We start from the raw sequence: 10,867 nt of genomic DNA, 5'->3' as shown, positions 1-10,867 counted from the left end.
TCAATGTTCTCACTATATGATCCCTGCAGGATATCCCAGTCTGTAGTTCCAAAGCATTCTCTAACAGCCTGCTCTGCCTCAGGGGACCACTTCCTGAATGAGCGTGTAGTTGTAGGTAGGACCTTCACTCTTGGTTTGTAGTGAAGCCGAAGCAGAACCAGGTTATGATCTGCTTTCCCAAGCGCAGGCAGCGGGGTGGCACTGTATGCGTCTTTAACGTTTGCATACAGTAAGTCAATAGTCTTATTTCCCCGGGTGTTACAGTCCACATACTGGGAGAAGGCAGGTAATGTTTTGTCCAGCGTCACATGGTTAAAGTCTCCAGCAATTAGCACAAGCGCCTCAGGGTGCTGCGTTTGTAACTTAGCAACAGCAGAATGGATGATGTCACTCGCTGTATCCACGTCCGCCCCGAGGAGGAATGTATACAATAACAGCAATGACGTGTCCAAACTCTCTGGGCAAGTAATAGGGACGCAAACTTACGGCCAACAGTTCGATGTCTCTACAGCAAGTGGAGATTTTGACGTTTACATGTCCAGAGTTACACAACCGTGGTTTAACAAAGAGACCGAGTCCTCCTCCTTTGTGCTCCTTTAGTACTATAACTTGAAAAAATTTCTGTCTTAGTTATATATTCAACATTTCTTGCCTCGCAATTCCCATCATCCTACATTTACATAGATCGTTGTAGACACGGAACGCACATGTAAATGTATGTGTTCCAAATAACGATATATTATTTACCCTGTACAACTCCAGACACCTCACACCCAAATAAACTGACTTGAGCTGGGAGAACTTGTTTTATGAAAAAAGCTGCATTGTTTGGGGATGGGATAGCAAGCTGCCTGCTGCTTGACATATTTGCCAAATAAAAAAAATAAAAAAAAGGTGGCCTGGGATTACGAGTTTTTTCGTAGGCTTTAGGGAGTCTAGTGTTAATCAGCAGTTCTAGTCGGGGTATGCTAAACTGAAGGAGTGAGTCTTCAGCTGGAATTTGAAAGCTGACACCGAAGGGGCATCTCTTATAGTACCAGGCAGACACAGCTTTGGGGCCCTGTAACTAAAAGCTCGACCTCCCACTGTTAAAATATTACAGTAATCCTTGGAATCATAAGCGGACCAGCATATTGGAGATGTTAATATGCACTTTGGCTTGATAAGTTCAGATAAGTAAGCCAAACCTTGGCCATTTAAGGCTTTAATTTTTAAAAATAAGGATTTTGAACTCTGCCCTAAACTTAACTGGGATTTTAACGGGAGTTATGTGTTTGAATTTTCTTGTTTTTGTAATAATTCTTGCAGAAGCATTTTGAATTAAGTGGAAGCTGTATAAAGAACAATTTGAACATCCAGTGAATACCACATTGTAGTAGTCAATCCTACTAGAAATAAAAACATGAATTAATTTCTCTGTATCCCACATATTTAGAAAATGCCTTAATTTCCCAACATTTTTAAGATGGAAGAAATATGTTTTTTATAATGTGTGCTTTAAATAACATGCTAGAGTCAAAGATAACACCTAGATTGCAGGCTGATTTAGTAAAACTAATGGTGATTCGAACTGAATTAAATAATGACAAAATATTATTGCAATCAGCATCATTCCTTCCAATAATTAACCTCTCTGTTTTATCAGTGTTTAAAAACAACTAGTTCTCATCCATCCACTCCTTTAATTCACTAACACATCCAACATCAGAGAAACTTCATTTGGTCTAAAAGAAAGGAATAACTGGGTGTCATCTGTGTACAAGTGAAAATTAACATTATGTTTCCTAATGATAGATCCCGGTGGAGGCATGTAAAGTGAAAACAGTAAAGGTCCCAGTACTGAGCCTTGCGGGACACCATAGGTCACTTTTGTGTATAATGATGGGAGTACTGTCAGCACATTTCTGTACATATTGGAATTGATTTGATAAATAAGCAACTAAACCTGTAAGCGCAGTGTCATTTTTCCAGCCTGTGCAGTAAAACAGAATGGTCAATGGCATCAAACACTGAGCTTAAGTCTAACAACATAATTACAGTGGAGTTTCCTTCATCAGAGGACATCAGAATGTCATTTGCAACACGCGTCAGTGCCGTTTCTGTACTATGACCAGTGTGAAAACCAGACTAGAATTTCTCAAATAAATTGTAATGCGGAAGGTGTGACTGAAGCTGACTGGCGACTACTTTTTGAAGTATTTTAGAGAGAAAGGTAAATTTGACGTGTCTATAATTATTAATTATGTGTTGTTTCGTGGTCGGACTTTTTAAGTAATGCTTTGATGACTGACACTTTTAGTGCATCAGGTACCAGCTACTTAGTGATCACCATGCTATACATCCCAGCTTCCTACCTATATAATAAAAGCAGCTAAATAACGATAATTAAGTATGGCCGCATTTCAAAGCCATTTTCACCTGCTTCAGACATGAGTGAGTATAAAACTGGAGTGCACGTCATGAAGCACTCAGAGCTCTCAAGGTGCACAACTCCTGAAAGCCTCTGTGCAGTGAAAAGCTCACTTTAGCACTCTAAGATTCCATCAGTCTCATCTAATTAAGAATTTTAATATCCTCCCCCATGTTAACAATTTAAAACTGTTGTTAGCGTCTTATTGCTTCTCTGTTGTCACCACTGACGTGCACTGGGGCTGGATGTGTAGAGCTCAACAAATCTCCACTTTTAATGCTGACCTGTGGGGCTCTTTGACCTTATTTGCTCCAATTCCCAGCACTCTGCAGTATTACGTCTTTTTTGTAGTCCAACGTTGTCTTTGATCCCCAAAGACCACCAGCTCTGCTTTTACATGCTTTAAAAAAATCCCATCAAAGCAAATGCAAGGCCGGCTTTTTCTAACTAGAGATAAAACAGAATTTACAAGGTAGTGGGAATTTAAGCACATCATCATATAAGCATATAACATCCTGCCACTACTAAGCTTTTGGGCTTCATTCCATCAAGTCTCCTTCTGTATATGTTTTTTACTTTATGATCTATTGTTTATTGAATATTTCCAAAACAAGAAATTAAGAGCAGATGTACAGAAGATTTATAACAGAACCCATGCCAAGTCAGGGAGCACTCAACTAACAGAACAAGCAGCAGACATGAAGGACTTAAAGGACTGAACAGTGAGAGACCATTCGTCAGTGGAGTTCATGGATGCTGTGTTAATTCCAGATGCAGATAACTCCATATGTAATAAATTGTAAAATGAAGATACCCCATTATTATTTGTGACAGTATTCTCAATGTGAAGCAAGAAGGAGTTTACCAGCCATCAGATAAAGGTCCACTGATGAGAGGTGCAAGATAGGGAGGACAGGTCTAAAACGGTTAATTTTAGTCAGAAATGAACGATGAACAGGCAGGAAAGAAGACCTAAAGCGAGATACCCAGGGCAAAGGAAAAACCAAGGGGACACAATGAGACCATTTGGACAAAAGTCACAAAGAGCATTAGGTTTCAAGACCCATCAGAAAGTGCTTATATAGAGCAGGGTAAAGTCTGAAAAGGAACAAGGTGGTTTGCTGGTAAAAACTCAGATTTTGTGAAGAATTTTACATTATGGAACAAGGTCACCCATGCAGGAGGAGTACAGGAATGAGAGGGGTTTATGAGCTAAACTCAAGACTTAAATAAGCTGAATTACACAATACAGCATAGAGACTGGACATTTAGAGGGGGAGGACTCCTGTAAACCTTACTAAGCAGCAACTTTATATTTTACATCCCAACTTCTTAGAAGTGAGCTCTCCATACCTTTCCCCTTTTTGGAGATCAATGGATGTATAAATTTGTAGTCTAATCTGTTTAGATACAGTAGGAGCAAAATGTACAGTGCTTTAGGGTTACAGTTATTAAATAAATATCTTAGTCCTCCCAACTTGTTAGATCCAAGCATATACAGTGCATCACTTTTTCCACATTTTGTTATGTTACAGCCTTATTCCAAAATGGATTCAATTCATTTTTTTCCTCAGAATTCTACACACAACACCCCATAATGACAACGTGAAAAAAGTTTACTTGAGGTTTTTGCAAATTTATTAAAAATAAAAAAACTGAGAAATCACATGTACATAAGTAATCACAGCCTTTGCTCAATACTTTGTCGATGCACCTTTGGCAGCAATTACAGCCTCAAGTCTTGTTGAATATGATGCCACAAGCTTGGCACACCTATCCTTGGCCAGTTTCGCCCATTCCTCTTTGCAGCACATCTCAAGCTCCATCAGGTTGGATAGGAAGCGTCAGTGCACAGCCACTTTAAGATTTCTCCAGAGATGTTCAATTGGATTCAAGTCTGGGCTCTGGCTGGGCCACTCAAGGACATTCACAGAGTTGTCCTGAAGCCACTCCTTTGATATCTTGGCTGTGTGCTTAGGGTTGTTGTCCTGCTGAAAGGTGAACCGTCACCCCAGTCTGAGGTCAAGAGCGCTCTGGAGCAGGTTTTCATCCAGGATGTCTCTGTACATTGCTGCAGTCATCTTTCCCTTTATCCTGACTAGTCTCCCAGTTCCTGCCACTGAAAAACATCCCCACAGTATGATGCTGCCACCACCATGCTTCACTGTAGGGATGGTATTGGCCTGGTGATGAGTGGTGCCTGGTTTCCTCCAAACGTGATGCCTGGCATTCACACCAAAGAGTTCAATCTTTGTCTCATCAGGCCAGAGAATTTTCTTTTTCATGGTCTGAGAGTCCTTCAGGTGCCTTTTTGCAAACTCCAGGTGGGCTGCCATGTGCCTTTTAGTAAGGAGTGGCTTCCTTCTGGCCACTCTACCATACAGGCCTGATTGGTGGATTGCTGCAGAGATGGTTGTCCTTCTGGAAGGTTCTCCTCTCTCCACAGAGAACCTCTGGAGCTCTGACAGAGTGACCATCTGGTTCTTGGTCACCTCCCTGACTAAGGCCCTTCTCCCCCAATCATTCAGTTTAGATGGCCGGCCAGCTCTAGGAAGAGTCCTGGTAGTTTTGAACTTCTTCCACTTACGGATGATGGAGGCCACTGTGCTCATTGGGACCTTCAAAGCAGCAGAAATTTTTCTGTAACCTTCCCCAGATTTGTGCCTCGAGACAATCCCGTCTCGGAGGTCTACAGAAAATTCCTTTGACTTTATGCTTGGTTTGTGCTCTGACATGAACTGGCAACTGTGGGAGCTTATATAGACAGGTGTGTGCCTTTCCAAATCATGTCCAACCAACTGAATTTACCACAGGTGGACTTCAATTAAACTGCAGAAACATCTCAAGGATGATCCGGGGAAACAGGATGCACTGGAGCTCAATTTTGAGCTTCATGGCAAAGGCTGTGAATACTTATGTACATGTGCTTTCTCAGTTTTTTTTATTTTTAATAAATTTGCAAAAATCTCAAGTAAACTTTTTTCACGTTGTCATTATGGGGTGTTGTGTGTAGAATTCTGAGGAAAAAAATGAATTTAATCCATTTTGGAATAAGGCTGTAACATAACAAAATGTGGAAAAAGTGATGCGCTGTGAATACTTTCTGGATGCACTGTATATGTAGTATCTTGGAATATTAGGTTTTGAATCTGAATAGATATTTCATGTCGGGGTTTAATCCTTTTGTTTCAGCTACACTGTAGCCAGCACTGTGGTAGGTGAGCCTAATCGATTTATACACAAGTGTTTGACTTACATACATATTCCTCTATACTAATAAAAGGCAAAGCCCTCACTGTCTCCCTCATCACTAATTCTCCAACTTCCTGTGTAGGTAGAAGGCTGAAAGTTGGCAGGCTCATTTCTTACAGCTTACTTACAAAAGTTAAGCAGGTTTCATTTTGAAATTCTACGCGTAATGGTCATAACGGTCGACAACGTCCGCCATGTTAAACTTTCTTATTTATGGCCCCATCTTCACGAAATTTGGTAGGCAGCTTCCCTGCGCTAACCGAAACCGATGTACGTACTTATTTTGGTGGTATGACGCCACTGTCGGCCGCCATATTGAACTTTCCAACGGTCTTTGTTAGGTATAGGCCCATCTTCAAGAAATTTGGTACGCGGGTTCCCAATGCTAACTGAATCCTCCTTACGTACATATATACGTCCATAGCCTGCAGCTCGGTCGCCGTGTGAGGCGGCGTTGGGTCCCCCATCCCCACGCCTCCCACGTAGTTGGCTGCCTGCCTATAGAAGGCCGTCCGTCACTCCGGTCTCTTCATTCCCTTCCTTGCTTCGCCACGGAATTCACGTCTCCCTGCTGATAACTGCAGCCTTTTTATTTAATCCACAGCTTCTCTGCTGTTTTATTGTTCGTTTATTATGATTATAGTTATTGTGTAGGTATTTTAGACTTAGTTTACATTGTTCAGGTACCCATTTCTTTTATCTTTCCAACTGTACCCCCATTAACATGTCTATCGAGGTGATCACCATCGATCAAAGAACTGTCACTTACTTACTGAGTGGTTTCCATGCCCGGAGATGGTGACTGCCTTTTCCATTCTCTGTGTTACATACTGCACGGCCATATCAGGCTCACTCTTGATATCCGGAGGAACATTGTGTCTTATGTATTGAATGACTGGGACAGGTTCAAGGTGTGGACTGATGATGGTACAGGAGATAATTATACTACACAGGAGCACTAGAAGAGTGAAATGCTTAAGCCCTTCACCTATGGTTCTGCATGTGAGTTGATGGCTGCCGCTGAATTGTTCAGTTGTTGCTTTCAAGTGTACTGAAATGGCCAAATATTTTACACCTTTGGACAACCGCCAATGCCTCTTAAACATCTTAGATTCACAGGTAACGATTTCAGTAGTGGACACTTTGATGTTTATGAATGTTTAAACTCTCAAAAGCTGGATGCGAAGTTATCGATGAAACCCATTTCAATTCAAACGCCTCCAATTTCCAGTAAGGCTCTGCTCCACAATGACAATTAATAAGTCTCAGGGACAGACCCTACAAAAGGTTGGCATTGATTTGAGGCAAGATTGCTTTTCATATGGCCAACTATACGTTGCATGCTCAAGAGTAAGCTCAGCGCACAGCTTGGTCATATTACAACCGGAGGGCCGAACTGGCAACGTGGTATACAAAGAGAATCTTAACAAATAATTATTGGTATCTTTTCCCTCAGTTTAGTTTTCTTCTTAATTAAAATTTTAAAGCAGTACTTTGCCGCTGCGAAGCACAGGTATTTTGCTAGTTATAGCTATATATTTATTAAACACATACATGCGGTTTTCAAATAGGTTTGCGGTTTCAAATACGTTTGTTTTGTTATTGTGGCATCTTAAGTAACCTGAAACTATATAGATATAATATTAAAAGACGATATCCCTCTCATAGTGATACGGCGGTATAAAATCACATAAGAGAAAATAACTTATCTTTCTTTAATGACGATTTACATGGCATAACAGATGAGGAAGCAAATGACAAGACTTTTCACCAAAGTGGGAGCTCAATGTATACAGTCTGCCATTTTCGTCGCTGCGCTGGAAGTATTTTCAGGATCGGATGGATGAGGTTATCTCCCATCTGTCCGTCAGTTTCAAAGGTGTGCTGGGCAATGTTCCAAGGTTTTATACCCTTTCTTCATGTGCAGGGCCCTACTTAGGTAAATCATGCCATTCCAAACAAGGAAAAGAAGATCCAATGTACTATTTCTGTGTGACAGAGTCAGCATGACAATGCCCATTTTCGTAGTTGTCCCTTTCTTGTCTTCTAATGCTTGCCTAGCAGTTCTAAATGATGAGCCCCTGTGTGCTAAACTTGGCCATGTGTTAGCTATACATGCGAGAAGAAGCAGATTTAGAAAATATTTTTTGTACAGAGCACAGTGACATATTAAACATATAAACTTATTACACATGCCTGCACAAATTCAGAAGGGAGTAATAGATCCAGTACCTATTACGACAGGTAACCATTAAAAGCTGGCAATCAACATTAAAAGAACACATGCCAAGTGCAGTCCTTTTTTTGTTTTGTGTTTTTAGGTTTTTCTGGTTTGCTACTTTCCAGTAAGAAGAAGCAAAAAGCCCACAGAAAACACAATTTACAGGGATGTCTTGAAATTCTTTGTTTTCTTCCGTCAACCTACAACGGAATACAGTAGATACTACAGGCTGGGAGAGCAGATATCTGCTTAAAATTGTCTTCCATACTTTAGTGAGGTGGTAGGATTCCAACATATCTTCGACTTTACTCTCTCTTTTATTTTGTTTACAATCCTTTGTACTAGAATCATCTACTAAACTGCATGCACATATTCCAAAAGATTAGTACTGAACTGAATTAGCATTGAGTAGCATGGTGCAGTGGTAGCACTGTTGCCCCCATGTGTGGAGTTTCATTGCTCTCCACATGCCCATGTGGGTTTCCTCCAAAAGTCTAAAGACATGGGGGTTAGGTGAACTGTGTGGTCACCCTGTGATGGACTGTTGCCCTGTTCAGGGATTGTTCCTGCCTGAAGCTTTCTAGTAAAGGCTCCAGCTTCCCAACGTCCCTGCTCAGGATAAGTGGGTTTGGAAATGGATGGAGAGATAGATGAATTAGCATACTTTCATCCCTTCTGTTGGCGAAAGTACCCATGTGTCAGTCTTATTCTGAATTCACACACCATCCAAAAATCACTGGACTACTAACACTATGACATTTTCCCTGGTTATCAGCTATCTTGTTAATGTAGTGTTGTACACACTATACAATCAAAAGACGATAAGGTTCACAAATTACAAGATTTTTCACCTGGTAAACAAAAATCCAAAACTCCATTGTCTCACAAAAATACATAGGAGACGTGACTGCTTGTTTTCACATGTAACCAGAAGGGTAGCTTGCAGTGCAAATTATCTGCACTCTCATATGTTCATAATGAAGACGACAAATAGGAATTACAGTATGTAGGAGAGAGTGGCTAGGGAGATGCAAGCAACACCTTGCCAGAGTTCTATCAACTTCTACTCCAGGTTTTGGATCTAGACAAATGCTGGAGAGGATTTTCTTGACATCAATACACAGTGTTTGACTGCCTTGTTTCCTATTGTGATCTCATCAGGTACTTCTCAACAACATTTTGTGTTGATAATTTCAAACATGCTTGAATAAGTCGGGGCTTCTGGGACAGTTCAAAGACTTGCTCAGGTTCATTGCCGAACTGTTTGGATTCAGACAGTGTTAGTGACGGGCACCTTTGGGAGTTTGGCTCTGGGCTGAGGATTTTGTTGAGAATCACAAAAAGGTGTCTATAACTTTAAAATCACTTCGTGTGAGCCCAGCATTAGTTTACATTGTAAAAGTTAAACATGTTGTCTGGAAACATTCACTCTTCCACTCCGTTTGACTTTTTAAACAATATATTGTACATCCAGAAGTTTGTCTTGCTTTTGACGATTTAGTTTGTTATAAAATGAAACCTATGTTTTATCTCTCTATTATAAAAGAAAATCTTGAGACGAGACAAGACTTTTGCCAAGAGATTTTTTCAAGTCCCGCCCTCCTCTTAACCATTTCCTGTTAACGGCCCATGCACACGGTCCTCTCACCTCTCATTCGTGTGAATGCTTTTGACAGACACAGTTCCTTCTCTCTCAGGTCTTATACATTTTTACATTTTCCTCACTTTAAGTTCCCAATAAAAGAAGACATGTCCAAATCTTATTGAAGAATTTCATCCTGAAGGGTTATCAACAGAAGAAATGAGTACGCGGGCAATCCTAGCACCAAGAAACGATGAAGTCATATGAATTGACATGAAAATTGTCGATCGGTTACACGGTAAATTGGTTAAATGCGTATCGATAGACTATGCTGAAACAGTTGGTGGTGGTGGTGCGAAAGATGAAAACACCAACTTACAATATCCCGTAGAATACCTACAACCGTTAACACCGTCCAGACTTCCACTGGCTGAATTACTGTTGAAAGAAGGATGTATCATAATGTTATTGCGTAATTCATGTCTGAGTGATGGGCTATGCAATGGGACAATATTAGTTGTATTGAAAATTGGTTGAACAATTCTGAAATTTTAACACGCGACAAGAAATGTAATGTAGTACATCTTCCACGGAAAACAGACACCAAAGGAGATCTTGAAATGCCATTCATATTAAAACGTTTACAGTCTCCTTTTAGAATAGCTTTCGCTATGACTATTAACAAATCACACGGACAAACATTCAAAAAAGTCGGTTTATTTATTAGAGAGAAAGAAATGATATTCACTAACGGGCAGTTATATGTTGCGTTATCACGATGTAACTCCAAACATGGAATCAAAATTCAATACAATACTGACGAATAGTTAATTCCAAATATTGTTTTTACTGAAGTTTTACAGTAAAAGTGTAAGTTTAAAAAGTATTTGCGTGTTAATTTCAAAGCCAAACAGAACAAAAACATTTAACGCAATGAATAGCTCTAACGCAACATGAAACAATTTTCTTTCAATTTATTACGTTTTACTATTTTTTACTACGGTATTTTTATGGGAATTGTTACCCAATTATTTTACAGTACAGTGAGTAATTAACCAATCTGTTTAAATTGTACATCCGCTTCCTCATACGTGAGCGGCAGAGCTGCGAAATGGCTAGTGTGTAGCGCCTGCCTGGGAGTTGGCGAGCGAAACGAGCAGGGGGCAGAGCCCCCTAGTATTAAAATAGTTAAGGTTTATGAATTATAGCAACACAAATTTATATATTATATTTACAGTAAGTACTGAACACTCTTAATAATAAAAGGTATAATGAAATTGAAAAGAAGGAAGCAGTGATTTCCCAGAAAATACTGAGGTTCAATAATCCAAAATGAAGTTTTTTACCCCCTTCTGCTGTGTGCAAGTGAGATGATGGAGGGGGCAGAATGAGATTATATGAA

This window comes from Erpetoichthys calabaricus, chromosome 17 (genome assembly GCF_900747795.2).
Source record: "Erpetoichthys calabaricus chromosome 17, fErpCal1.3, whole genome shotgun sequence".
NCBI classification, from domain to species: Eukaryota; Metazoa; Chordata; class Cladistia; order Polypteriformes; family Polypteridae; genus Erpetoichthys; species Erpetoichthys calabaricus.
This window is presented reverse-complemented; position numbering follows the sequence as displayed.